The sequence below is a fragment of the Saimiri boliviensis genome, chromosome 8, assembly GCF_048565385.1.
Source record: "Saimiri boliviensis isolate mSaiBol1 chromosome 8, mSaiBol1.pri, whole genome shotgun sequence".
NCBI lineage: Eukaryota > Metazoa > Chordata > Mammalia > Primates > Cebidae > Saimiri > Saimiri boliviensis.
This window is the reverse complement of record NC_133456.1, coordinates 113,616,668-113,643,678: the sequence shown is the minus strand read 5'-3', so window position 1 is coordinate 113,643,678 and position 27,011 is coordinate 113,616,668. Positions and strand designations below refer to the sequence as shown.

Sequence of the window (27,011 nt, the reverse complement as noted above, 5' to 3'; positions counted from 1 at the left end):
CCTCGGCCTCCCAAAGTGTTGGGATTACAGGCATGAGCCACTGCACCCAGCCCTCTTCCCTACTCTTTATCATTGGGATATTTCAGTTCGTTATATATTTGCCAGTAGAAGTGTAATGGCCACCACTAATGACAATCACATTCTCATCAGCTACTTCTATCAGTATCTACAATGGCCCTAAGCCTAGAGGAAGAGTTGAAGGAAGAAACCCTGGGTCAGAATTACCATGGGAGGATTCAATCAGTACAAGTTTGCTGTGGTTTGTGGGATATAATTTTAAAAGCATGTGTTTTGGAATCAGAAAGGCTTTTATTTATACGTTAATTAGCTCACTAACTAATCCAAACACATGAATTCAAGATTTGCATTCTGGCTCCAAAACTGGCCATGTGGCCTTGGCAACTTTCTTCTTTTTTTTTTTTTTTTTTTTTTTTTAACACCTCTGAGTTTCACTTTCCCTGCTGAGCTGTAGAGGTGTCATCTTGGTCATTCCCAAGGCTGAGAACAGGCAAGCAGCAATGGGCCTTGCAGGGCAGCTCCCAGTTAGGAGAAAGTGTGGACCAGCTGGAGGGGGGTCAGTGGGAGGGCAGCAGGTGCAATCAAGAGTGGAGTTTGAGATGAAGGAAGGATGAGTGGAGCGATCTGAGAAGAGTTCACTGTGTCGCTGGGAAGACAACCATCTATGTCAAATCCAGGCAGGAAGACGTGCTCTGAAAGATGAGGCTAAGTAGAGAAACAAGAGCAGAACTAAGACTACTGCAGTAGCTTAAAGTGATGCTGGTAGGCAAGGCAGAATTAGATGAGATAATGTAAAGGAATGTCGCCTGGATTTTTACAGTAGACTCTCCCAACTCTTCCTTTTATTTTTTTCTTCCCCTTTCTACTTCCTATAAAATAGGATCAGTTGCTTACACAAGCTGCTAAAACTCCATCTGACCCAACTGCATTGCTTTCAAATGATGCGTCATTAAGTCAGTGATATTTCTAAAGGGATGCTCTAAATCCAAACGCTGCCAGATGTCCCTTCCATTCAAAATGACTCGCTGTTCATGTGTGCACAGTTTGAATTTTTGAGTGTGATCTCATCTGTAAAGATTTATTCAAGGATGGAAATCAAAGCTAGGTTAACTTTTTGACACAGGAAGCCAACCTGTTAAGGAAATGAATGTCTAAATCATTTTAAATCCCTGCCACATTTCTAAAGCTCAGCTTCTATCATGAAAATGCAGAATTAAGTTGCATGACTGAAGTTGACCCTGACAGTATTTTTTCCTCTGATGTGCAATCATTTCTATCAATGTCATTGTATGTGCCTTCCGCTGTTAATGCCTCCCCTGCCTCCCTGAATATTATAAATCACCCGAGACCTCAGAGTACTTCCCTTGGAAGCTTGCACAGAGTCTCCTATTACTTTAACCACTAATACATAGTTTCCACTTGGATGAGCCCCTTCCATTGCTCCAGGCTGTCTCTGCGACGGTCCTGCCCCACCACTGACTGGGAGGGGACTCAGGAATGTCTGGACATGGCCACTACAGACTAAAATTCAGGGTAGGAACAGATATTTATAGCATAGACTTCAACGCCTTCCAAACCCAAGGTTCAGGCTTCTGCATGTACGGTGCTGTGCTAAGAAGATCCGAGGCGTACAGATAGGCAGATCTGCACCTGACACATACTAGAAATTGACTTCTTCTTGCTAGTTTTCCCATTTGTAACATAGGAATAATGTTACAAATGCCAACTGTACAGTATTGTGAGAATTAATAAAGATATCACATAAAAGCTCTCGTCACATAATGGCCACCTAATAACTAGGGCGAACAGACACAACAGCTAATGTTTATGAAGCACGTAATAAGCTCTGGGCACTGAAGTAAGTGTTTTATGGGCATTATCTTTCTGTTCCTCTCAACAACCTTGAAGACTGGGTATCATTCTGCTCATTTGACCCACCGGGAAACAAAGCACGGAGAGGCGGCAGGACCTAGCCAGGGTCCCACAGACGCTGAGTGGTAGGTAGATGGGGACTCAGATCCACCCAGGGTTGTGTAAGACCCCTATGTTAGTTATATACATCAGGAACAAACCCACGGCAGCCATGAGATTATAAATGACTTAGAGCATCACAGAGAAAGCTGCCAGATGTTTTTATCAATAAAACCAAATATTTTTATCTATCAGTGAAGTGGCAGTAACTCAGATTACCAGAGCCATTGGGGTTTTGCTTTTCCAGACTCTACTTTTCTGAAATTCATTAATTCCAATTTTAAATTCCTTTTTTTTTTTTTCCCCTGAGACCAAGTCTCACCCTGTCACCCAGGCTGGAGTGCAGTGGCACGATCTTGGCTCACTGTAACCTCTGCCTTCCAGGTTCAAGTGGTTCTCCTGCCTCAGCCTCCCTAGTAGCTGGGATTGCAGGCCTGCGCTTCCAAGCCCAGCTAATTAATTCCAATTTCAGCAACCACACTGAAGTATAGAAATAGCGCCCTGTTGAATGTCATGGTGTCAACCCAGAGGAAGGTGGAGGTGGTGGCTTGGAGAGACGGTACTAATCCATGCAATAAATGCCAGCACATCATCTGGGGCTCTTATCTCTGTTCGGATTATCACATAACCATTGACTGTCACCCAAAACGCTATCACTTGCAGGCTGAGCCAAGATTCAGTCTCCAACTCCATGTTTAATGGTTGTTGTCAGCTTGTTTCTGGAGAAATAATACTTAATTACATGAGTAATGTGGCGGGTGTTTGCGTGTGCATTTTTTAAGAGGAAATGGCTTTAGCAAACTTTGTCAGTGGGGGGATCCTGGGACAATCACAGACAGAGGGAGAGACGTGGTATTGAATGGGAGAGGGAGAACTTCCTGTGAAAAATGGGAAGTTTAATGAGATGAAAATAGAATAAGTGTGATAAAAAACAGCACAAGGGAACGGATCAGGGACAGAGCGTCTCCAGTGTCTGTGTGCTTAGGGGTGTCAGGGATTGCCATCAATTGCCATCCTGTAATGCACTGGCTACTTGGGCCCACTTTACACAGTGCTGAGAGCTAGAGCAATTGAAAGATAATAAGAGGAAAATGAATAATGAATCTGTCTGATTGTATGCTGTAAATGGCCTCCATTGAAACAGGCTGTGTTTAGACTGGTAATAAAAATGAGTGATGAAGGCCAACGTTTAACATGGGAATTGGTTCAAGCAAGAAACATATTTTCTGTTTTTTTTTTTAACCCTCACAAATAATTTGTGTTATGGAGAAATTTCTTGCTTGGAAACTTTCTGTAACTACTGTACAGTTTTTATAAGCCTTGGCAAGGTGCGTGTGTGTGTTTTTCTCATTTTGTGTCTTGAAATGTTGGCAGGGGCTATCACAGTAGCCAAGGAACTTTGAATTTTCTTTGTTAATTTGTCACATGTGGGCCTTTGTCTCTCCACTGGGCAAACACAGGAGCCCTAGGAAGGACGATGATCACAAAACATGGAGCACTTCTTAGGTATCGTGGATTCTGCTGATGGGGAGATCTGTTCATCACATACTCAAACTGTAGCCTTGCCTAAGTCCTGAAATTATTAATCCAACAGTATATCAGCTCCTCCTCCTTTTGTTTATTTTTATTTTTTATTTTGAGACAGGATCTTGCTTGTCACTTAGGCTAGAGTTCAGTGGTGCAATCTCATCTCGCTGCAGCCTCAACTTCCTGGGCTCAAGTGATTCTCCCTCCTCAGCCCTGCACCGAGCAGCTGGGATTACAGGTGCACACCACCACATTCAGCTCATCTTTAAACTTGCAGAAACGTTTTGTAGAAGTGTTGCCCAGGGTGGTCCTGAACTCCTGGGCTGAAGTGATCCTTCTGCCTCAGCCTCCCAAAGTGTTGGGGTTACAGGTATGAGCCGCCCCGCCTGGCTTCGTAGGTCCTCCTCCTGCTTCTCCTTTTCCTCCTCCTCCTCCTCCTCCTCTACTTCTTCCTCCTCCTCCTCCTCCTCTTTCTTCTTCTTCTTTTAAGACAGAGTCTTGCTCTGTCACCCAGGCTGGAGTACAGTGGCATGATCTCAGTTCACTGCAAACTCCACCTCTAGGCTTCAAGCAATTCTCCTGCCTCAGCCTCCTGAGTAGCAGAGATTACAGATGTGCGTCACCATGCCCAGCTAATTTTTGTATTTTTAGTAGAGACGAGGTTTCAACATGTTGGCCAGGCTGGTCCAGAACTCCTGACCTCAGGTGATCCACTCACCTTGGCCTCCCAAAGTGCTAGAATTACAGGCATGAGCCACCGCCCCTGGCCAGCTCCTCCTTCTTATTTGCCCTCCCACTAAAAAAAAAAAAAAAAAAAAAAAAAAAAAAAAAAAAAAAAAAAAAAATCTGACCAGGCACCGTGTTTCAAGTCTATAATCTATAATTCCAGGGCTTTGGGAGGCCAAGGCAGGAGTAGCACACTACTACAGCCCTAAGGAAACAAAACAAAAAAGCAATTACCCTCTTCTCTAACCTGGCCAGAAAATGAGACATTCTTAGTAACTACACATGGAGCGCATTGATATAGTTAGGTGTGGCGTTCCATGTGGATTATGACTTTGCAACAGTTAGAACGCGGAATCCCTGGATCAAGTGACACACCGCCAGCAGTGTGGGTGCTGGGGAGAGCAGAGGCAGGAGGCAGAACAGACAGCAGGGGAGCAAGGCCCATGGGCAGCTGACCCTGAAGTGTCCTGTGCCTCAGTTTCCTCCTGCATACAGGAAGGTTAGATAATTGCAGAGGAATTTTCAGGTTCTAAAATGTGTGGGGAACCTGAAGACAGGGAAATATCACACAGAGACATTTAGAGACTAGGGAGGGTAGAAGTCTATCTTTCAGTAATACATTTCATCAAAATAGTCCTTTCAGGCTGGGCACAGTGACTCACCTCTGCAACCTCAGCACTTTGGGAGGCCGAGGTGGGAGGATAGCTTGAGGCCAGGAGTTCAAAACCAGCCTGGGCAACACAATGAGACCCCATATCTACAAAAAACAAAAATAAAATCAATTAAGCCACGCATGGTGGCACATGACTGTATAGTCCCAGCTACTTGGGAGGCTGAGGTGGGAGGATCACTTGAGTACGAGACTGCAATGAGCCATGATCACACCACTGCACTTCAGCCTGCGTAATTCTATCTCAAAAAAAAAAAAAAAAAAAAAGTTTTTAAAGAAAAAAAATCTGATTTACTATTTTTTTAACCCATCGTAGTTTAAGAGTCTGAACATTGGATTAGCTCATTGTTTGGAAACCTAGAATGTGCCTGGCACCCCTAACACAACCCTTCCAGCATCTCTGAGAGGTAAGTCCTTTTATCCTCACTTTAGGAACCAGAAATTGAAGGCTTAGAGAAGCCTATTGACTTCTCTGCTAGTAAGTGACAGAGGCTGGAACTCAAAGCTGAGTTTGACGGACTCTGGAGGCTCATGTTCGTTCCAGGACACTGTCGCTCAGAGTGCAGTGTGCTACCTAAGTCATGAAAATGCCTGGCGGTCATCACCTGACGGAAGCAACGATAACAAAGAAGAACACACTTCTGGCCAGGTGAGGTGGCTCACGCCTGTCATCCCAGCACTTTGGGAGGTCGAGGTGGGCGATCCACTTGAGGTCAGCATTCCAGACCAGCCTAGCCAACATGGTGAAACCCCATCTGTACTAAAAATGCAAAAATTAGCCAGGCATGGCGGCACATGCCTGTAATCCCAGCTACTCAGGAGGCAGAAGCAGAGGAATTGCTTGAACCCAGAAGGTGGAGGTCGCCGTGACTGGAGATGGTACCACCGCACTCCAGCCTGGGTGACAGAGCTACACTCAGAAACAATAAACAAAACAAACAAAGCAAAACGGAAAAACGCCTGTGGGCATAGGCGACGGCAGGGCTGTCTGCAATCGGCTGGGGCTAGAGAAGCTGCCCTTACACACTGCCCTGGGGTTTTTTGCTGTCTCCGATCCTCCAGCCCCTAAAGCAAATTTCCTGGGTTGCTTTCTCAGTGGAAAAGCAGCGGCACCCGATTCAGAGAAAATTGTGATTAGGAAGCCAGGGAAGAGTTGGTAAAATGGGACGAAGATGAAATTGGAACAGAGCCTGAGAAAAGGAGATTGTGGGGACCCTCCCTTTATCCTCCCAGCTCCAGCTGTGAAGTGATCCATCAGAGGCTGAGCAGTGCAATTTATGCTTTCAGTCCACAGGAGCATCCGGGAAAATGGAGAGGGTGGCAGGGAAGAAAAATTACTTTCTTGCTCTTCCCATGTTGCTCCGGCTTTCAGCTCATGCCTGCAATATTCTTGACGTATTTGTGCTGCTTGGAATTCTTAGCGATCACAAGAGAAGGGCAGAATCGGTGCAGGAGATTCCACCCAAGGTTTGCATCTGCTCACAACTCAAAGTAGTTCTTTTGAAAAATGGATTCCCACTTGAAAGCAAAAATCATTTCCTTGTGTTTACAAGGAAAAAAGAATCCTCTTGTTTCAGGTAACTTCAGTCCACTGAGCACTTTGATCTTTCAGAAACCAAACCTCCAAAATCTGCTAGAACACCTTCAACAGATTAACTGTGGCTTTCCTGTGTGCCTAGAACAGCACTCATTCCAGGATTCCCCATAATGTGTAAAATACTAATATGTGATAAACTGGAAATGAAATAGCACCGCATCTGAGGACCACGGATCAGTCTACCATAGCTGAACAGTAAGTCTGCAGGGAGATTTCTCCAGGATTGCAGGTGGAGTTTCAAAAGCAGCAGCACAAAGCCCAGACACCTGATCTGGGCGCGCTGGCTAAGGGAGCACACAGGACACCTCCTTATATCTCATGTAGTAGATGTGGTCTGTGCCTCTGGGATCCGGGGTCTGGGGACCGTGCCTCATCCTAGCTGGCTGAGTCATCCCCTTTCTTTAAATGCACAGTGATTTGACTTTGTTACTGTATTTCCCATCTGATTCTCTGCCCGGTCTCCATGCCCAGGCAGTGACCAGAGTGCCATGTATTCAGATTCTCTAAAGCAAACACACGTTTCAGGTCGCAAGCAGGTATTCTGCCTCCCTCTCATTGTTCTTCCCACTTAGGCTTTTCTGGAACTACTCAATGAGCTTGCAGCTGGGGCAGCCCTTGAACTTGAGAGAGGAAGGAAGAGTGGCTGCAGGGAGTGGGGCGGGAGCAGAGGAGCACACCTCACACCTCTTTGAGGGAATCCAGCCTGAGATTCAAACTTGGTAAGTCAGCACAGGAAGCAGCAGGCTGGAGGAGACCTGGGTCCCATGACACACAAAAGGAGGAAATACCTGGTGCCTGAGTGTGCTCCCACAGTGAAGCTTCAATCACGCTGTGTAGACAGCTAACTCTGTGCTGAGCCATGAGTCGGCTCATCCACAGGCCATGCATGTCCCAGCACTGCACAATCCATGATTGATTTTCCCTCCATAGTCCAAGGAGAATTCAGTATAAAAATACCCTGTTCCACAAACAAGTCAAATGACCTGAAAGTGAGATAAATTGGAGGTAAGGCATGGCTGGTAGGTTGGGCAAGCCATTAGCAAGCTGAACATGCCTTGCACTCAGCCACTCTGGGGTTCTCTGCAGGAGCACAGAGCAGAGGTAGGAACTGGAATCCAAGATATGGGGACCTATCCACCCCATAAAATGGGTAATTTTTAAATCTTGGTGCTAATTTTTAACATGGCAGATATCAACACACATACAAAAAAAGCTCTAGGATTATGAATAATGTTTTATGAGTTTAAAGGTGACACAGACCAAAATGTTTGAAAGCCACTAAAAAACTACTCTTTTTCCTTGAAAAACAAAAACAATTACAGTTTGTATTTCCCTGCCACTATTATTCTTAGTCTAACTGTAACCACTTACGTTAATTATCACTTTTAATCACAGCAACTTCTGTCTCATAAAGGAAACTGGGAGCAAGGGTAGAGTGTTGAGGGATGTCATACACAAGTATTGTCTACAGGAAAATCGGTAATTTTTAAAAAACATTTTATGAGTAAATAGTTACATAACCTGAAATGTAAAACTGTTTTAATTCCCATTCTTACTTTACATGCTTATACTCATAACTTGCATTGAATCTTTCTTTTTATTCCCCTTGAACTCTTATTTTCGTATTTTTCTATCAAAACACATCATAACATTTGTCTGGGCTATCACAGTGCTCCAGTTACCACAGTATCCAGAAAGTCCTTGCCTCTGAATGTCTCTTCTTAAGTAGGAAGGAACAAGTGGTAGAAGCCGTGTTTCTGACTCTAAATTCTAAAGTAGTGGTCTCCAATTTTATTTTTATTTTTGGAGACAGGGTCTTGTTCTGTCATCCAAGGCTGAAGTACAATGGGACGATCACAATCCGCCGCAGCCTTAAACTGCCAAGCTCAAGTGATGCTCCCACCCCCGCCTCCCAGGCAGCTGGAACTACAGGCACATACCACCATGTCTAGCTAATGTTTTATTTTATTTTTATTTTTCATTATTATTTTTTTTAGATGGAGTTTTGCTCTTGTTGCCCAGGCTGGAATGCAATGTCACGATCTCATCTCATCACAACCTCCGCCTCCCGAGTTCAAGTAATTCTCCCATCTCAACCTCCCAAGTAGCTTGGATTACAGGCATGCGCCACCACACCCAGCGAATTTTGTATTTTTAGTAGAGATGGGGTTTCTCCATGTTGGTCAGGTTCATCTCAAACTCCTGAATTCAGGTGATCCACTGGCCTCAGCCTCCCAAAGTGCTGGGATTACAGGGATGAGCCACCTCCCCCAGCCTAATGTTATAATTTAATTTAATTCCTTCTTTCTTTCTTTCTTTTTTTTTTTTTTTTAAAGACAAAGGTCTTGCTGTATTGCTCGGACTAACCTCAAACTTCTGGCCTCAAGCAATCCTCCTGCTTTAGCCTTCTAATGTGCTGGGATTACAGGCACCAGCCACCACACCTGGCCTCCAACAATTTTTATTGCCTCATATCTCTAACTGTAGAAAATTATAATATAAAAATAATCAAGCCTAAGCTCCCCATTAAATTCGTAATTATTTATTTAAAGAGAATGACCATGCACTATTGTATTAATACACGAGGTACATTATAAAACATCCAAAAAATGAGGGAAGAAAAATTTAAAGGACCAGAGAAAAATAAGCTTAATTGGACACTCCCAAGTTTCCCCCACATCATTTAATTGAATCAGAAATCCCATTTTTAAAAACCATTTCATCCAGTGAAAAGGAAGGACGATTTAATAAAAACATCCTGTGTGTTTGACAGGAGAGGCTTTTCCTTTGTGTTTCTTGCCAAATAATCAAACAAGCTGAGAACACTGAACAGCTGCCCAAGAAGCTTCCCTATTTCTGTCCTTAGATGAATTTAAACCAGGCTTGCTGCTACCAGCTCACTTTCTGTGGCAGAGAAAGCTGCCCTGGTTTCCTGGCTTTGTCCCTCGGTGGGTGGCTTCTCCACCGGGTGGGGCTGGGGACAGGCAGAGCCTTCACTTCGGTGGCTTTGCAGCAGCCATCCCTAAGGAGCTGGTGCCTGTGCCCCGAGCAGTATGCCATCCCTTTCTTTCCCTTCGATTTGTCTCTGCCTAATTGAACTCCCGCTGGCTGTGTTTCAGCACAGTTCTGTTTCACCTACTGATAAACGGTCGTTCACTTTCCAGTTTCAGAACTTGACTAACCCCTGGAATGAACCACGGTTCATCTTCACGGTGTCCCCAGCGCAGAGCCTTGCAAATCCGACGATGGATAGTATTCACAGCAAATTGGCTGTTCAGCAGTGACGTGCAGGAACCCCCCAGACAATGCGGAACGGCTTTTCTGACAATGCCATGGCCTTCCCCAGACTCACTGGGGAACCTTATTTGAAGTTTTAAGAAAAAGAATTTGGACTTTCTTATAGCTTTTGCTACAGGAGTTCTAAATGATTACCCCAGTGAGCCCATCAGATAAATATTTCTGCAACTAAATGAATGAGATGAAATTTGAAACAAAATATATACAGGCACCTATCTATCTGCATGTCATGTGGGAAAACCAGAAACATGTATTTAAGGCATGTCTCTGAGCTTCCATATCTCCAGTCATCAAAGTAACCAAAGATTATAGAACCAGCAATTCTATGGATGATCAAAAGCCGTCCTAGCTGGACACCTTTGAGAAAGTGAATTAACATTAGGATTGTGGTACAAAGATAGGAATCTAAGTAAGTCTAAAATGTGGAACATGCTGCTTATGTTTAATTTTGTTTTGTATTTTCCTTTTTTTTTTTTTTTTTTTTTTTTTGAGATGAAGTCTCGCTCTATTACCCAGGCTGGAGTGCAATGGCATGATCTCGGCTCACTGCAACCTCCACCTCCCAGTTTCAATTATTCTCCTGCGTCAGCCTCCTGTGTAGCTGGGATTACAGGTGCGCACCACCTCACCTAGCTAATTTTTTGTGTGTGTGTGTGTATATATATATGTGTGTGTGTGTATATATATATATATATATATATATATATATATATATACATATATACATATATATATATATTTTTTTTTCAGCAAAGATGGGGTTTCACCATGTTGGCCAGGCTGGTCTCAAATGCCTGACCTCGTGATCTGCCCACCTCGACCTCCCAAAGTGCTGGGATCACAAGCGTGAGTCACCACGCCCGCCCTTTTTTCCTTTTTTCTCTTCTAATGAGGTAATTTTGCAGGAATAAACTCCCTTAGCCATCAGTCAACATTTTACAAATGAAACCCAGCAAGGAGAAGGAACTCACTGAAGGCCGGTGCTCATTAATGAGGAAGCAGAAACAGCAGAACACAGGCTCTATTCTCTGGGCCACGCTCCTTGATTTCGGAAGCACTGCTCCGGTTCACACAGGACAAGACATCCTTTTTCCTTCTAGAACAACAGCTCGGCCCCATCTGAAAGTGAAAGTTCATTGACACTTTTTGAAAGGTTTCACAACCCTTAGCTTTTTTGCTGACTTCAGCAAAATAGTTATCTGGCCAACTTTAAGACTGAGGTTTGCTAAATTTATCAGCATTCTGAGGTTATCACGAGACTCTGCATATCTCATGGATACTGTCAATAAATTCACAGTTTCATTTGCTTATTGATTTCACACATTGCTTTTCCTATGTGAAATGCTTTGTAACAGGCTCAATATGAATATTCAAAGGGAGTGTGATGTGGTCTGCCATGAATATAAGTCAGTGAGTAACAAACATTGCTAAATGTCCTATTCTGTGACATAGCAATAACCTACTCCCTTTATTTAGGAAAATCACGTGACCCTTGACTTTTTTTTTTTTTTTTTTTTTTTTTTTGTAAGACAGGGTCTCACTGGCACAATCTCAGCTCACCGTAGCCTCAACTTTCTGGGCTCAAGTGATCTTCCCATCTCAGCCTCTTAAGTAGCTGGGACCACAGGTGTACATCACCACTCCCAGCCTTTTTTTTTTTTTTTTGGAGAGACAGCGTCTTATTATGTTGCCCAGGCTGGTCTCAAAACTCTTAGACTCAAGTGATCCACCCACCTCAGCCTTCCAAAGTGCTAAGATTACAGGCCTGAACTATCACACCTGGCTGGTCCTTGATTTTTTAAAAAATTAAAGTAATAATACCACTTAAAATGAAAAGCAAACCCGCTTCATCTCAGAATCCTAGTCCCATTCCTCAGCAGTTCCTGATGTACCTTCCAGATACTATCCCTGCAGCCACACAACAAAGATCTGCTTTTCAATACAAATGGGGACATATAAGTCATATTATTCTATGTATATGTCTTGATTTTTTACACCTGGTGATACACCTCAACAATCTTTCTGTATCAGCACACACAGCTCTATTCATTTGCTTCCAGTTCTGGAGTATTCCATTGGAATGATGTGCTATACATTTTAACCAGCCCTTAGTTATGGATATTCATGTTATTTTCAGTTTCTGTTCTTGCGGTGGCAAACAGTGTGGCAATGGCTTTGCTTTTACATGCATTTTTATGTGCATTTTCAGAATTTTAGCAGAATAAATTCCTAAAACAAATTGCTGGGTCAAAGGGTGTATTCATTTTCTAATTTTGTTAGATATCACCAAATAACACTCTATCTTAACACAAAACAAACACATGCAAGGAAGCGGTGCTAATTTACACTCTCATCTACCGTGTGTGTGCATGCTGGTTCCTCATGCCCTTGCTAGCACCTAACTTTGTCAAGGTGATTGGTTAAAAAAAACCATGTCTCGGTTCCATTTGTAATTCTTAATTGTCAGCATGTTTGAGCATCTTTTCATCCCGGAACTCTGTATATAATGATTTTTATGTTACCTACCTGCCTTTGTCCATTTTTTTATGATTTACAAAAATATCTTAATAAGTTTTATAAGGTAATCTTTATCTTCTGTGTTGCAATTTTTTCTCAGGTCGTCCTGTGACTTTATTTTACCATGTTCACGTTTAAGATATGTATATATTATTTATTTATTTATTATTTTTTGAGATGGGAGGGTCTCACTGTTGCTGAGGCTGGAGTGCAGCGGTGCAATCTCAGCTCACTGCAACCTCTGCCTTCTGGGTTCAAGCGATTCCCCTGCCTCAGTCTCCAGAGTAGCTGGGACTACAGGAGCATGCTACCATGCCCAGCTAATTTTTGCATTTTTACCATGTTGGCCAGACTGGTTTCAAAGTCCTGACCTCAAGTGATCCACTCACCTTGGCCTTCCAAAGTGCTGGGATTAAAGGGCATAAGTCATTGCACCTGGCCAAATTTAAGATAGATAGATAGATAAATATATATATATATATATATATATATATATATATATATATATATATATGTATATATAACGTATACATAGAGAGAGAAAGGGATAAAAAGATAAAGGTTGATTAAATTCTTCTTCTTATGGCTTCTGAGGCTTGTGTCTTGCTCAAAAAGGATTTTTTTTTTTTTAATTCTAAGATTACTTTTAAAAATCTGCCATATTTTCTTCTAGTGATTTTATGTGTGTTTTTTTTGTTTTTTTTTTTTAAGTTTAAATGTTTAGTTCAGACTTTCACATCAGAAGGGCATGGAAGCCTTTTGTTCCCATGGTAACGTCAAGGAAAACTCAGAAAAAATAGAAATCATACTTTCCCATGGGTCTAACAAAGATCAGGAGTCAAAAGAAGACTTAATGAACTGAATTTTCGAAACATGAGCCCTTTGTTGGCAAAGAGAAAGCCAGGACAGCTTCCATTCCTCTTCCATTCCTGACAAGAGTTTCTAATCTAGGCATGTAAGGGTGGGCCTAGGCAGAGATTTGCAAGGAGGAGAAAAAAATCAGCTGAACTATACATGACAGTGCAGCCTGGATGTGTGGAGTGCAATGTAAGAGTATCCTAATTGCAAAAACAAGTTAGACCAATCACTTTCACATCACCACCACAATGCTCAAATTTTGACAAAAAAATGTGTCAGTGAAGAAAGGGCAAAGATGCAGGGCAAAACTACAAAGACCCATGTGCTTTCACAGTGCTTGGATTCCAAGAATATTCAAAGGGAATGTTATGTGGTCTGAAAGAACTTTTTGTTCTAAGATTATTTTTAAAAAAGATGCCATATTTTCTTCTAGTGATTTTATGGTTTTTTTTTTTTAAGTTTAAATGTTTGGTTCATACTTTCACTTCAGAATGGCATAAAAACCTTTTGTTCCCATAGTAATGTCAAGAAAAACTACAAAAAAAAATAAAAATTATACTTTCCCAGGGGGCTAACAATGATCATAAATACAAGTCTATGAGTAATATACATTGCTAATGTCCTATTTCACAACATAGGGATAACCTACTCTTTTTATTTATGCAACTCACATGGGTCCTTGACTTTTTTTTTATGACAGGGTCTCATTCTGTTGCCCAGGCTGAAATGCAGTGGCACAATCACAGCTCACTGTAGCCTCAACCTCCTGGGCTCAAGTGATTCTCCCACCTCAGCCTCTTGTGTAACTGGGAATCCAAAGTAAGTTAAAAATAGCTAAAATGGAAGCTCATCCACTCAAATATTGGTAATACCTAAAAGATAGCAGTAGTATGAGAATGAGGGTTGGTCAAAGCATAAGAGATCTCAATCTAATTAAAGATTCAGCCAATTCGACTCTAAAAGGAATCTGAATAATTAGCCCTTCTCCCTGTGAGACAGAGGGAAAGAGCTTGTGTTCTCTGGGGAAAAACATCAAAACATTATTATATTTCAATCTTCATTGTACTTTTATATGCATATCTTAGGTATAATAAAAAATTATGAGGCATGCAGAGATATAATAAATACTCACCAATAACTAAAAGAACACATAGTCAATAGAAGCAGACCCATAGTTAAACCCAGTTACTGGAACTAGCAGCAAGATTATTTAAGCAATTATTATATACATTTTAAACACATTTATAGAAAAATGTGGATCTAATGGGTAAGAGATAGGGATATGTCAGATGAGAAAAGAGAGCTCTAAAAAAAAGACAAAGTGGAAATTCTAGGATGATAAAATGCAATGTCTGTGATAAAACATTCACTGGATGACATTAACAGCAGTTTGAATTTTCAAAAGAAAGCATTAGCAAACCTGAACACAGGTCAATAGAAACTATCCAGTTAAGTCAGAGTTTGAAAAAAAAAAAAAATAGTAAAAGCAATGTGGTGTCAATAATGAGATTAACAACTGACTTCCTATCAGAAATAATGCAAGTCAGAAGACAATGAAATGATAGCTTTAAATTATTAAGAGAAAAAAATCACTATCAACCTAGAATTCTATATACAGTAGTCACACTTTGTCTATGGTTTTGCTTTCCAAGGTTTCAGATACCCAAGGTCACTGCAGTCTGAAGTTACGAAATGGAAAATTCCAGAAATAAGTAATTCATAGGTTTTAAATCATGTGCTGTTCTAAGTAGTGGGAAGAAATTTCACACTGTCCTGCTCCTTCCTGCCTAAGATGTGAGTCATCCTTTTGTCTAGTATATTTACAATCTATGATCCCTGCCTGCTAGTCACTTAGTAGCTCTCTTGGTTATCAGATTTAAAAAAACAACAGTGTTTGTAGGGTTTAGTACTATCTGTGGTTTCAGGCATCCACTGGGGATCTTGGAATGTATCCCCCACAGATAAAGGACAACTACCTTTCAGAGGCAGCAGATGGGCAAACCAGATATAAAAGAAACAAAGTCACAGTGTGGCAATCATGCATAGGGAGTGACAGATGTCCAATTCCGAGGGCACAAAAAGATGTCTAGTCCCCAGAGTTCCTGATAGGTCATTAATGCTGGTGTTGTGTCCTGACAATAAGAAGCCATTGTTCTTTTTTCTGTTAAGTAGTGGCTGTGGCTGCTTCGCTACGATATACTTTCCTGATTCCTCTATTATCTGTTCTTTTTCTTTTAAATGACAAGTCATTACCTGAAGTAAGAGAAAGTCTCTATGTCTTGCAACCAGAAAGAGCTGACAATATAATTCCTTTAGACAGGATGGCTTCTCTCCTAAGATTTGGGAACATTTCACAAACATTTAATACTAAAAAAAAAAAAAAAAGAGAGAAGAGGGCATCTAGACAGCTCAGCAGAGGAAAAGAGCGCCAACGGCTTCCCAGGATCCTGGACCTCCAGGCATATACATTTTCACAAATTCTCTCCAGTGATCATGCAAAGAGAGAATGAAATACCACCCACTGTTTGATAAAAACTCAAGAACAGATTGTTGGCTTTGATGAGACAGTCCACATTTTTGATGTAGAACAGTCCACGTTTTTAATGTAGAATGCAGACAGGTATCCTGGGTGAAAGTCAACATAGAGAAATTGAGAAAAGGACAGTAAGGGGTTTTTCACTTGTTTCTGCTTTCTAAGCTGAGGTAAGTTCATGAGAGTCTTTTCTAAATTGCCATAATGGTAAGAACCTGTCCCCTGGCAGTCATCATTTAGCAGTGTGTTTTTTCTATAGCTGTGTTCAACAAATAGAAATGTAGCTATTACCGGGAATACTTACCATAAGACATTCTGCCCACGAGCCACTCTGCAGGGGTGAGGGGTCACCAGTCATTTTCAGGGAAATATATATATATATATATTTTTTTGAGACAGTGTTTCACTCTGTCACCCAGGCTGGAGTACAGTGGCACCATCTTGGCTCACTGCAACCTCCACTTCCTGGGTTCAAGCCATTCTTCTGTCTCAGCTTCTTGAGTAGCTGGAATTGCAGGTGCCCGTCACCATACCTGGCTCGTTTTTGTAGTTTTAGTAGAGATGGGGTTTCACCATTTTGGCCAGGCTGGTCTTGAACTCCTGACCTCAGGTGATCCGCCCACCTTGGCTTCCCAAAGTGCTGGGACTACAGGTTTGAGCCATCATGCCTGGCCTCAGGGCAATGCTTTTTAAAATGTTGTTTAGTCTCTACCCTCTGCCAAGAGATGATCTAAACATGGACACACATCCTTTGGCTTTTAAACCTTCCTTTCACATACACAATACTTAAGTCCAAGATTACAGTAGCTCTGCTTCTCTGGGTCTCCCTTGGCCCTTTCTCCTCTCTGCACCAGCTTTGTCCTAAGGCGGGTACCTCTCAAGGTTGCAAGATAGATAAGGCATTTCCAGGCATTACGTTTAGACACAGCAATGTTCAGAAGAAGAGCTTTTGTCACCTGCCATTCCTAAGCCAGCTACCATCAAGGAGAATTGGATTATTCAGACAAACTAGAATCTACTGCATGGAGCTAGGAATAGGCTAGCTTCTCTCAAGAGGCTTGGTTGTGTAGAAGATAATATGTTTCTCAATAAACTCTGGGTTCTGTTAGGAAGGAGGAAGAGTTCATGGATGTTAGGCAATTTAGGGTATCCTGCCCAAGTTAAATTTTCCAATGGCTGGTATCATTGCTTTTTAACAAATCACAGTTTGTTTAGTTTCATCATCATTAATTTCATTTACTGTGGATTGTTGTGCTAAGCCTACCATGTGTAGTGAAGTATATCTTCACCAACAATACTTTGAACTGTAATTTCCAATAACTAAACTTAAAGACTATGAACACTGCAAACCAAGAACAGATTATCCGCATCTCATCACCAAAGCGGATGAAGTCGCCATCCTTACCACCCTCACCAATATCCCTAAACTTGTGTCCATAATGATCCTTGTTGTTCATGGAGTTTTTCCTTAAGAAGGAGAAGAAGAAAAAGCAAGTTGTGTGTGCTTATGGGATATGATACTCTATCCAAGAGGGCTGGGCTCAGAAAGGATCGAGAATCTCTGCTTTGGACGGGAATTCCTATTAGCATTTTCCATTCTTCTTTGCCATAACGAGGAAAGATAATGAATAAAGATTTCTTAGCATCATGTGTGCTTACCTCAGTCTTAGGGTGGGAGACACTCAGCTCCTCCTCATTAGTCTCTTGTCTAAAATTAAAAGAAATAAGATCACTTTACTCAGTTGACCTTCTCTTACTTCTTGTATAAAGTAAAAAGATCAAGACTTGGGAATTAAAAATACAACTTCTCTGGCTGGAGTAATTGCAAGCTAATTACTGCTATCATTAGGCATTAAATTAAAATATCAGCACTTAAATTGTACACACTACAAAGTTCAGGCCCTCATCACATCTTACTTAGATCACTTCAATTGCTTCTAACCTGATCTCACTGACTTCTCCAATTCATCTTACACAACATTTCCAAGGGATCTTTCAAAAACACAAATCTGATAGTGTCACTTTCTTGCCTATAATTTTTTTTAAGAGACAGAGCCTCACTGTCTCCTGGGCTGGAGAATCACCTGAACCCAATCTCTGCCTCTGGGTTCAAGAGATTCTCCTGCATCAGCCTCCTGAGTAGCTGGGATTACAGGCTCCTGCCACCACACCAGGCTAATTTTTGTATTTTTAGTAAAGATGGGGTTTCGCCATGTTGGCCAGGCTGGTCTTGAACACCTGACCTCAAGTGATCCATCCACCTCAGCCTTTCAAAGTTCTGGGATTACAGGGGTGAGTCACTGCACCCAGCCTGCCTATAATTCTTAAAAAGCTTTCTATAAGATAAGTGGGCATACATACCCATCTTATTCTGGCCTCTGCCTGTCTCTCCAACCTCATCTCTCACCCCAGTCCCCCGCAAAATTCTACTGGGCGCTGCAGTCTTAGGACTCCCTTCTTGCAATGTCCAGAACATCTGTGTGCTTCCTGGCTTCCAGCTTTTGTGCACCTCACTCCTTCTACCTGGAATGTCCTTTCTCCTTTATTCTTCTGCTAAATTCCTATTTATGCTTCAAAATTCCCTCCAAACACCCCATTGTCTTTAAAAATCTGTTTTTTTGTCTATCGTTGGTGCCTTATTTATTCATAGTGTTTAAGATGGTGAGTTTCTAAGTCAAACTGTCCAGGTTGAAAGTCAGGTTCCACCACTTACTGGCTATGTGGCCTTGTCAAGAACTAGGCAGAGTTTGATATTCTATTTCACATACAAGCTATCTAGTTTGCTGTTACTGTTTCATAGGTGCTGGCAGAAGGCACAGAACTCCTGGGTTAGAGACAAAAGGCTTTGCTAATCATGACCAAAGCAATAGACAGAGCTCCACGATTGCTGGTCCCCTGTGCCCCCAAGTCTTATAATGGAGATGCAGACGGCTCCTCGTGGGTCTCTGTGCGCAAGGCTGGTCACCTGACAGGAGAGGAACCCTGAGCTTGAGCTTGGGAAATCACCACTTTTATAATAAGTGGAATAAAAGGACTTCCCTGTGGAGAAAGGGGAACACTTACACACTGTTGGTGGGAATGTAAATTAGCACAACCGCTGTGGTGGTTTCTCAAAGAACTAAAAACAGAACTACCATTCAACCTGGCGATCTCACCACTGGTATCTACCCAAAGGAAAAGAAATTGTTATATCAAAAAGTCAGTTTCTCTCATATGTGTACCACAGCACTATTCATAATAGCAAAGGTATGGAACCAACCTACGTCCATGGATGAATGAATGAATTATAAATGCCCATCAGTAATAGACTGGATAAAGAAAATGTGGCATAATTCACACCATTGAATACTACGCAACCATAAAAAAATAATGAGATAATGTCTTCTGTAGGGACATGGCTGGAGCTGGAGGCCATTACTCTTAGCAAACTAATGCAGGAACAGAAAATCAAATACTGCATGTTCTTACTTATAAGCAGGAGCTAAGAGATGAGAATACATGGACACAAACAGGGTAACAACAGACACTGGGGCCTATTGGAGGGTGGAAGGCTGGAGGAGGGAGAGGATCAGGAAAAATAACTAATGGATATTAGATGTAATGAAATCATCTGCATCATAAACTCCCATAACACAAATTTACCTATGTAACAAACCTGCACATATACCCATGAACTGAAAAGTTAAAAAAAAAAAAAAAAAGAAAGAAAAAAGAAAAAAGAAAAGAAAACTTGGTATATATACGCAATGGAATACTATGCAGCCATAAAAAAGAGTAAGATCATGTCTTTTGAAGCAATATGGATGGACCTGAAGGCCATCGTCCTAGGTGAAGTAATGAAGAATCAGAAAGTCAAATATTGAATGTTATCACTTATAAGTAGGAGCTAAACAAGGGGTACACATGAGTACACAGAGGTAAATAATAGATATTGAGGGCCCCAAGAGAGGAGGGCAGGAGAGGGGATGAGGGTTAAAAAATTACCTATTGGGTACAGTGTTCACTATTTAGGTGATGGGTACACTAGAAATTCAAACCTTGCATTAAATAATATATCCATGTAACAAACCTGCACACATACCCTCAAATCTATAAAAATAAAATTTTAAAAGGTGAAACAAAACCTTCTCTTTGTCCAGGGGGATATGCTACATCATCCTTCAAGGTTGCCTGCTGCAGCCCGGAGACACAGCTTAAGTAAAGGGCCATCGGGCAGGCACACCCGCAGGGTGAAGAAGAGACACTCAGGGCCACGGGGGATTGTCTCTCCCGGGAACCCTGGACCTAGGATTGAACTTCTCGCTTACTCAGTTTCTGTGGGTCTTAAGTTGGGATAATCATAGTACCTGCATCATAGAGGCTTTGTAACGGTTGAAAGGATTAACCTAGAACAAGTGATAAGGGCCAGCTATTACTATCAATCCTCCACTCTGCCCCTCCCTACCTTCCACGTGTGTTATTTGTCACTGTTACTCTATTTCACAGTAAATAAATAATAGAGATGAGGTTTCACCATGTTGCGAAGGCTGGTCTCAAACTCCTGGGCTCAGAGGATCTTCTCCTCTAGCCTCCCAAACGCAGGGTGCAGGGGTAACAGATGTGAGCCACCACACCTGGCCCTAAATGTTCATTTACAGTTTTTTTCCCTACTGCCCAACAGTTCCTCGAAGCACATTCATCCTTGCACCTCAGACATCAGTACAGGGTAGATAATTATTACATTTTTGATGAAAGGATTAAATGAAAAGTCTTCCTGTATATCAACCACTGTGATCTGACTAGAGTCTCTGTATACTTTTGATCAAATTTCATGACTCCGAACTCTTCAATGCTTTGGTGAAAAAAAAAAAAATCATTCTATTTTAGGTAGTGCTGTTTTCTTTTCTTTCTTTTTTTGAGACAGAGTCTCACTTTGTGGCCCAGACTGGAGTGCAGTGGTGCTATCTGGGCTCACTGCAACCTTCATCTCCCAGGTTCAAGCGATTCTTCTGCCTCAGCCTCCCGGGTAGCTGGGATTACAGGTGCCTACCATGAAGGTGGGCTAATTTTTGTATTTTTAGTAGACATGGGGTTTTGCCATGTGGGCCAGGTTGGTTTCAAACTCCTGACCTCAGGTGATCCACCCACCTCGGCCTCCCAAAGTGCTGGGATTACAGGCGTGAGCCACCATGCCCGGCCTAGGTAGTGCTCTTTTCAATGCAATAACATGAAATGGCAAATCATTAATACAGGAAGATTAAGTGGTTCCTCTAGGAAAGTTACTTGGTCTCACCTGTTTCCATTTCTATGGAATGGAATGGGGACTATAATAGTGAGGTTGGAAGAAATCAATGAGTTAATGTATATAAAATGTTTAGAAGAGCACTTAGCAAGTGCTAAATCTGTGTCAGCTCTTTATTCCTCACTGGATCTCACAGCCTCTTGTTGAGAGATGGGAAATCATTGCAGATTTTGGTCATCTGCAATGCCTAAAAGACAGAAACTTAGTTTCCACTATTATTGCTCTAATTCAGAAAACAATGACTCTAGAGACAAAAATCCAGTGGGTCCGTGTTTTATCAACAGTTACTCAGAACAATCCAGGTGAACACATGGCTGGCATTCTTGTGGGCTGCTGGACCCAATGGGCTTCCTCTGACCAGATAGAAGCCGCCAGGAGAGGTGACCCAATGTCTAACATAAATTCTGACCTGTGACCAGTAAATCAGTAAATCTCAGAAAAGCAAACACATAAATACATAAAGGAAGAATAAAAAAGTCCCCCAAACCATTTAACATGGCCATTGTTTCACATACCTGATAGGAAACCATCATTTAGTCTCTTTTCTGAAATAAATGAGGCTGTGGATAGACAACTCTTTCTGCAATAGTCTCCAATTCTTTCAGCTGAGCTTTCTGAAATCATGGTCCTTCACTCTATTTCTTTGATTGTCCAAACCTCGCTGAAACAAGACTTTCCTGTTCTTTGGCCCCGTGCGATGTTTTGCTAGCTAGAAAATGCAGCCTTCTAACCGGTATGCACTTTACTGGTCTCCAGTGTCTATTAAACAGCCAAAAGCCCCTCTCACCCGAGAAACATTAGAACTCAGAAATGCTTATGGCCTGTGGGTGAGATGAGATTGACTACAGGTCTGTGATTTCTCTGGATTTCACAACAAGACCTGTGTTGTTTCTTCTACCCCAGTCTACCTATAACAGGATTTCACCCACAGCTGCTGCCAGCCTTCACTCCCCTCTGACGACACACACCTGCCTGGCCTGCCAGAGATCCACAGCACTAATGTGCTGCTTTTCTGAGACGGGAGAAAGATAATGCAAAGATTGATAGAAACGGGAGTTCAACAAGACAACAAAATGCTCAGAAGAGCAAACCCTAGTCCCAGTTCTAACGGCACCTGGCCTTGTTATATGCATGTAGCTTCTTAACGCTGGCATGTGTGTTGTATATGTATATATGTGTGTAAAAACATAGACTCTTTTAAAAAATATTTAACAATCATGGACTATGATAACAAAAGAGACTATTATTTTTCAGATGAAAAATAATAGTCATGTCCCAAATCACATACTCAATTGAGAGTGGGTCCAGAATTTGCTCTTGGTTGTTCTCTCAGGTTGAAGCACGTGCTGCAGTGTACCGTGGTGTCTCTCCCACGTACCTCAGTATGAACCATTTGCACCTGAAATCAGCTACATAAAAAACTCATTTTCTAATGTAGTATCCAGTAAGTAACAGATGTGTCCAGAGCTTCATGCATTCAGATGAGGCAACAGGGAGCCCCTCAGGGTACCGCTACAGGCTCCCCAACTTTCTTCTCTTCTTGAGCACGTGGAAAGGCCAGACTTCCTATGCAGTTAGCCAGGGATTCACGAACGAGTTTTGGAAAACGGAATATGTGTCTAAGTGGTATCCTCACTACCAGACTGAGCCACACAATATCACACGTTGTAACCCCATCCTTTAAACGACTTTAGCCCAAATCCTTCCACAACCTCTTTTCTCTGCCTAAGAAGCAAAGGACCCTGAGATAGGAGAACATAGACAAAATTTGAGGTAGAGCTGTCCTGCAAAATTGTGGGACCTGCAAAGCAGTTTATACGAGCAAAAAAGAAAATGTTATGATATAAGGCACTGCAACTTTAGAGGTCTGTTTTGTTTTGAGACAGAGTCTCGGTCTGTTGCCCAGGCTGGAGTGCAGTGGCACGATCTTGGCTCACTGCAACATCTGCCTTCTGGGTTCAAGCGATTCTCCTGCCTCAGCCTCCTGAGTAGCTGGGATTATAGGTGCCTGCCACCATGCTTGGCTAATTTTTGTATTTTTAGTAGAGATGGGGCTTCACCATGTTGACTAATTGGTCTCGAATTCCTGATCTCAAGCAATCCACCCACCTCGGCCTCCAAAGTGCTGGCATTACAGGTGTGAGCCACTGCACCCAGCTTTTAGAGGCATTTATTACAGCAGTGTCTCTAATTCATGTCCCTTTAGTTCACCGGAGAGGTCTCCTGAAGCTTCAGTCTGTGGCTGAAGGCCCTTCTCAAGGACTGGGTCTCTCCCTGTGGGGGGTTCTCCATTTACCACAATCATGGTTTCACTTACCTGATAGGCAATCATCACTCAGTGTTGTTGTTGTTCTTCTTCTTAAATAAACAAAGCTTTGGAGAAATGCCTATTTCTATTATGATATCAAACTCATATACCATGGGTCTCTCTCTGGTTATAATGGATTGCTTATCCTGCTCATGGGACAGACAGGAAGTACTAAGGAATTAATGCCTTTAGGACCAGCCCCCAATCAACAAGGGATGTCTCCCCTACTGGGGGAGACAATTGTCTGATACTGTGCATATTAGCTCCGCAGCAGGACTGTGCCTAGTTGCCCAGAGTGCTAGCCCTCTCTTCCTCGCTTTCCTTCTTCCTTCCCACTTCCTTCCCACTTCCTTCCCACTCCTTCACTGTGCTGGTCAGGATCGCTTCCCAAATAAACAACTTAAAACAAACCCTTGCCACAGTGCCCTGCTACTGCAAGAGGCCAGATCCACAGAAGGAAGTTAGCATTCATTTCGCTCAATGGGAAGAATGCAGTTGAATGAATAACGTGGGCAGCCTAATATTTTTAGGTTTGTAAGTTCCAGTTCTGTTCATGGTTCTGGTGCATGAACCAGCACATCAGGGCCATCTTACTTACCCCATATTTGAGGGTACTGGTAGGGAATGAGTTATAATCCCGAGACTATTTGCAAACCCTAAATGTCATTTTTAAATCAATAGACAAAAACTACAGCCTTTAAAGAGTGTTTTGTGGTTAAAAGCAAAGCTCGTTCAGCATATTAAACCTGGAAAACAGAGACAAACCCGAAGAGAATAATAAAATGTCCTCATTATCCCAAGGCAGTTTTAAAATTTTAAGCATACAGCCTTTTGGTGCTTTTCTCCCCCTATGTATATATATTTTAGCAAAATGAGATCACGTTGTATAAATAGTATTGTAACTTGATTTGCATTTACCAAAAAACAGATGTGTAGCTTCCAGTGGTACTCCAGGTATATTTTAGAAAGTGCTCTAAGCCATCAGTCTGCAGGATATAAACCAATGTCTCATATCCATGTTGTACTTTATTCCATCCCAGGACCACTTGATATACTAAAATAAAAATATGCGAAGATCAAAATTAATTTATATTTATTTAGAAAACTCAGTGAGATCAGAGATTTTCCTTTTTCCCCTTTGTTACAGCCAGAGTTTAGAACAACGCTTCACGCAATATGCATTCAATAAGTATTTGTCAGATAAATACGGAAGCAACAAAGCTGCTTACCACCGTCTTACTGACTGGTTTAGGTCCGCTTGTCGACATGAAGCCAAAATCAGTGTCCAGTAACAAGCAGTGTTATGAGCATCGGTTTTGCGCGACGGTTGCTTATTGCATTTTCTCTACTTTATTCCCTTAGTCATGGGAATGTAGTAATGGGATTTTCCTGACATCAACAGCGATCAAACCTTGCCATTCCACAGCAACCTAACTCCCCAGAACCGAGGTGAGGTTTCCAAGGGCAAGGCACAGCTCGTTCCTATTGCTGGAACTCTCCCTTCTCTGCAATATCATGTTCTCATAAATCATTCACACCAAGTTCCATTTGTCAAGATAATTGGGAGCATTTTATAATGCTGTAACCTAGATTTTATCACGAAGACTCTCCCTGTTTCTAATTTGCAGTCTTCAGGAATGTGACATGCGCCTGCCACTCAGCAGGACCATGGACCCTTTGTCAATGGACTCACAGTGTCACTGACCTTTATAATCCTGAGACCATCCGAGGCGCTGGACACAGAGCCTCAGGCCACCCCTCGGTTCTCTCCTGCAAGTCCAGACAAGGTCTTTGTGGTTTATGTTGCATAGATTCCTACCACTTGGGGGCTTTTAGAACTTGGCGTGGTATTGAAATAACCTTAGGGATCTATCTCTGTGACCAACTAAATGCGATTGTCACCATTTTGGTTATTTGGTGACTTCAGATGTCACCTGGCTGAGCTGGCTCCCCACTGAAAATGGGACTCTGCCTTTGCAGGGACATGAATGAAGCTGGAAACCATCATTCTCAGCAAACTGACACAATAGAAAACCAAACACCACATGTTCTCACTCATAAGTAGGTTTTGGACAATGAGAACACATGGACACAGGGAGGGAAACATCACATACCAGGGCCTGGGGGGTGGGGAGCTAAGGGAGGGAGAGTGGGGGTGAGGGCATAGGGGAGGGACAGCATCAGGAGAAACACCTAATGTAGATGACGGGGTGATGGATGCAGCAAGCCACCATGGCACATGTATACCTACGTAACAATCCTGCAAGATCAGCAAATATACCCCAGAACTTAAAGTATAATTTTTAAAATATAATGAAAATGCTTTTGTTGGAATTTCAACTTCAAGGACAAGTGGGAAAACTTAGCTTTGGTGAACGGGCGGCACAGGTGCAATATTCCACAGCAGTGCTGTGTTCCAGACCTTGGACACCCCTCCAGGCTGGGTGGGCAGACGTGACAGGTGTGCCAGCCAGGCCTTCCTCTACTATGGTATGTTCTCCCACTTTTAGGTGGTATCTTCCATTTCCTTTCAGAAAAACTCGCTCCATGGCATGAACTGGATGATAGTACCATGGGGAAGCGCAAAGAGAGCCTATTAGCCACCTTGTTAACAATAAAATCCCCTTCCAGTCACTTCTGTAGCTCCAAGGAGCCATCACAGGGCCTTGAATGTAGTGGACACTCATTCACAGCAAATGAAACTGAAGAGAATAAGCCAACGATTGCTGTATCGTCATAGTTGCCTTTTTATTGTTTTGGAATAAAAGTAGCCCAGTAGACACCCCTGAAGAAACAAACAACAAAAAAAGTAATTACTCTCTTACCTAAGCCAGTCAAGAAAAAGATTCTGGCCAAGTGCGGCACCTCATGCCTGTAAACCCAGCACTTTAGGAGGCGGAGACGAGGGGCTCGCTTGAGCCTAGGAGTTCAAGAATAGGCTGGAAACAGCGAGACTCTGTCTCTATGACAAAGTCAAAAATATTAGCCAGGTGTGGCAGTGCACACCTGTAGTCCCAGCTACTTAAGAGGCCAAGGTGGGAGGATAGCTTGAGCCCAGGAGCTTGAGGTTACAGTGACTTATGATCATGCCATTGCACTCCAGCCTGGGTGACAGGGAGAGACCCAGTCTCAAAAAGGAAAGAAGGGAGGGAGGGAGGGAGGGAGGAAGGAAGGAAGGAAGGGAGGGAAGGAGGGAGGGAGGGAGGGAGGGAGGGAGGGAAGGAAGGAAGGAAGAAAGAAAAAAAATCAGATGTTCTTAGTAATTACACATAGAACACATTGATATAGTTAGGTATGGCATTCCATGTGGATGATTAATTTGTAATAATTAGAACTCGGATCCCTGGGTTGAGTGACACAGTGTGGGTGCTGGGGAGAGCAGAGACAGGAGGTGGGACAGACAGCAGGGGGCAGAGACGCAGCAGACCCTGAAGGGTCCTGTGCCTCAGTTTCCTCCAGCATACAAGAAGCTTAGATAATTGCAGAGGCATTGTCAGCTTCTAAAATGTTTTGAGGAACCCAAACACAGTAAAATATTACACAGAGACATTTAGAGACTGGGAAGGATAAGCGAGAAACCACTTTAATAAGACATTTCATCTACTGGGCATGGTGGCTCTTGCCTGTAATCCCAGCACTTTGAGAGGCCGAGGCAGGCAGATCACGAGGTCAAAAGATTGCGAACATCCTGGCCAACATGGTGAAACC

At 42.4% G+C, this 27,011-nt stretch overlaps 1 protein-coding gene across 3 annotated transcripts in view; it reads right to left on the bottom strand.

The window, feature by feature from the left end:
• Nucleotides 1-27,011, bottom strand: part of SFMBT2 (Scm like with four mbt domains 2) — a 297,168-nt gene that overhangs the window by 267,997 nt on the left and 2,160 nt on the right. Inside the window, exons 2-4 of one of the 3 annotated variants that reach the window (XM_074405073.1) lie at nucleotides 24,222-24,357; nucleotides 17,374-17,422; nucleotides 10,778-10,925 (exon numbers count right to left, since the gene is read on the bottom strand). The gene's annotated coding sequence lies outside the window, so the exon portion shown is untranslated. Of the gene's footprint in view, nucleotides 1-10,777; nucleotides 10,926-17,373; nucleotides 17,423-24,221; nucleotides 25,437-27,011 lie in introns of those variants that run through there. The other 2 variants (XM_074405074.1, XM_074405075.1) reach the window with 2 other exon arrangements.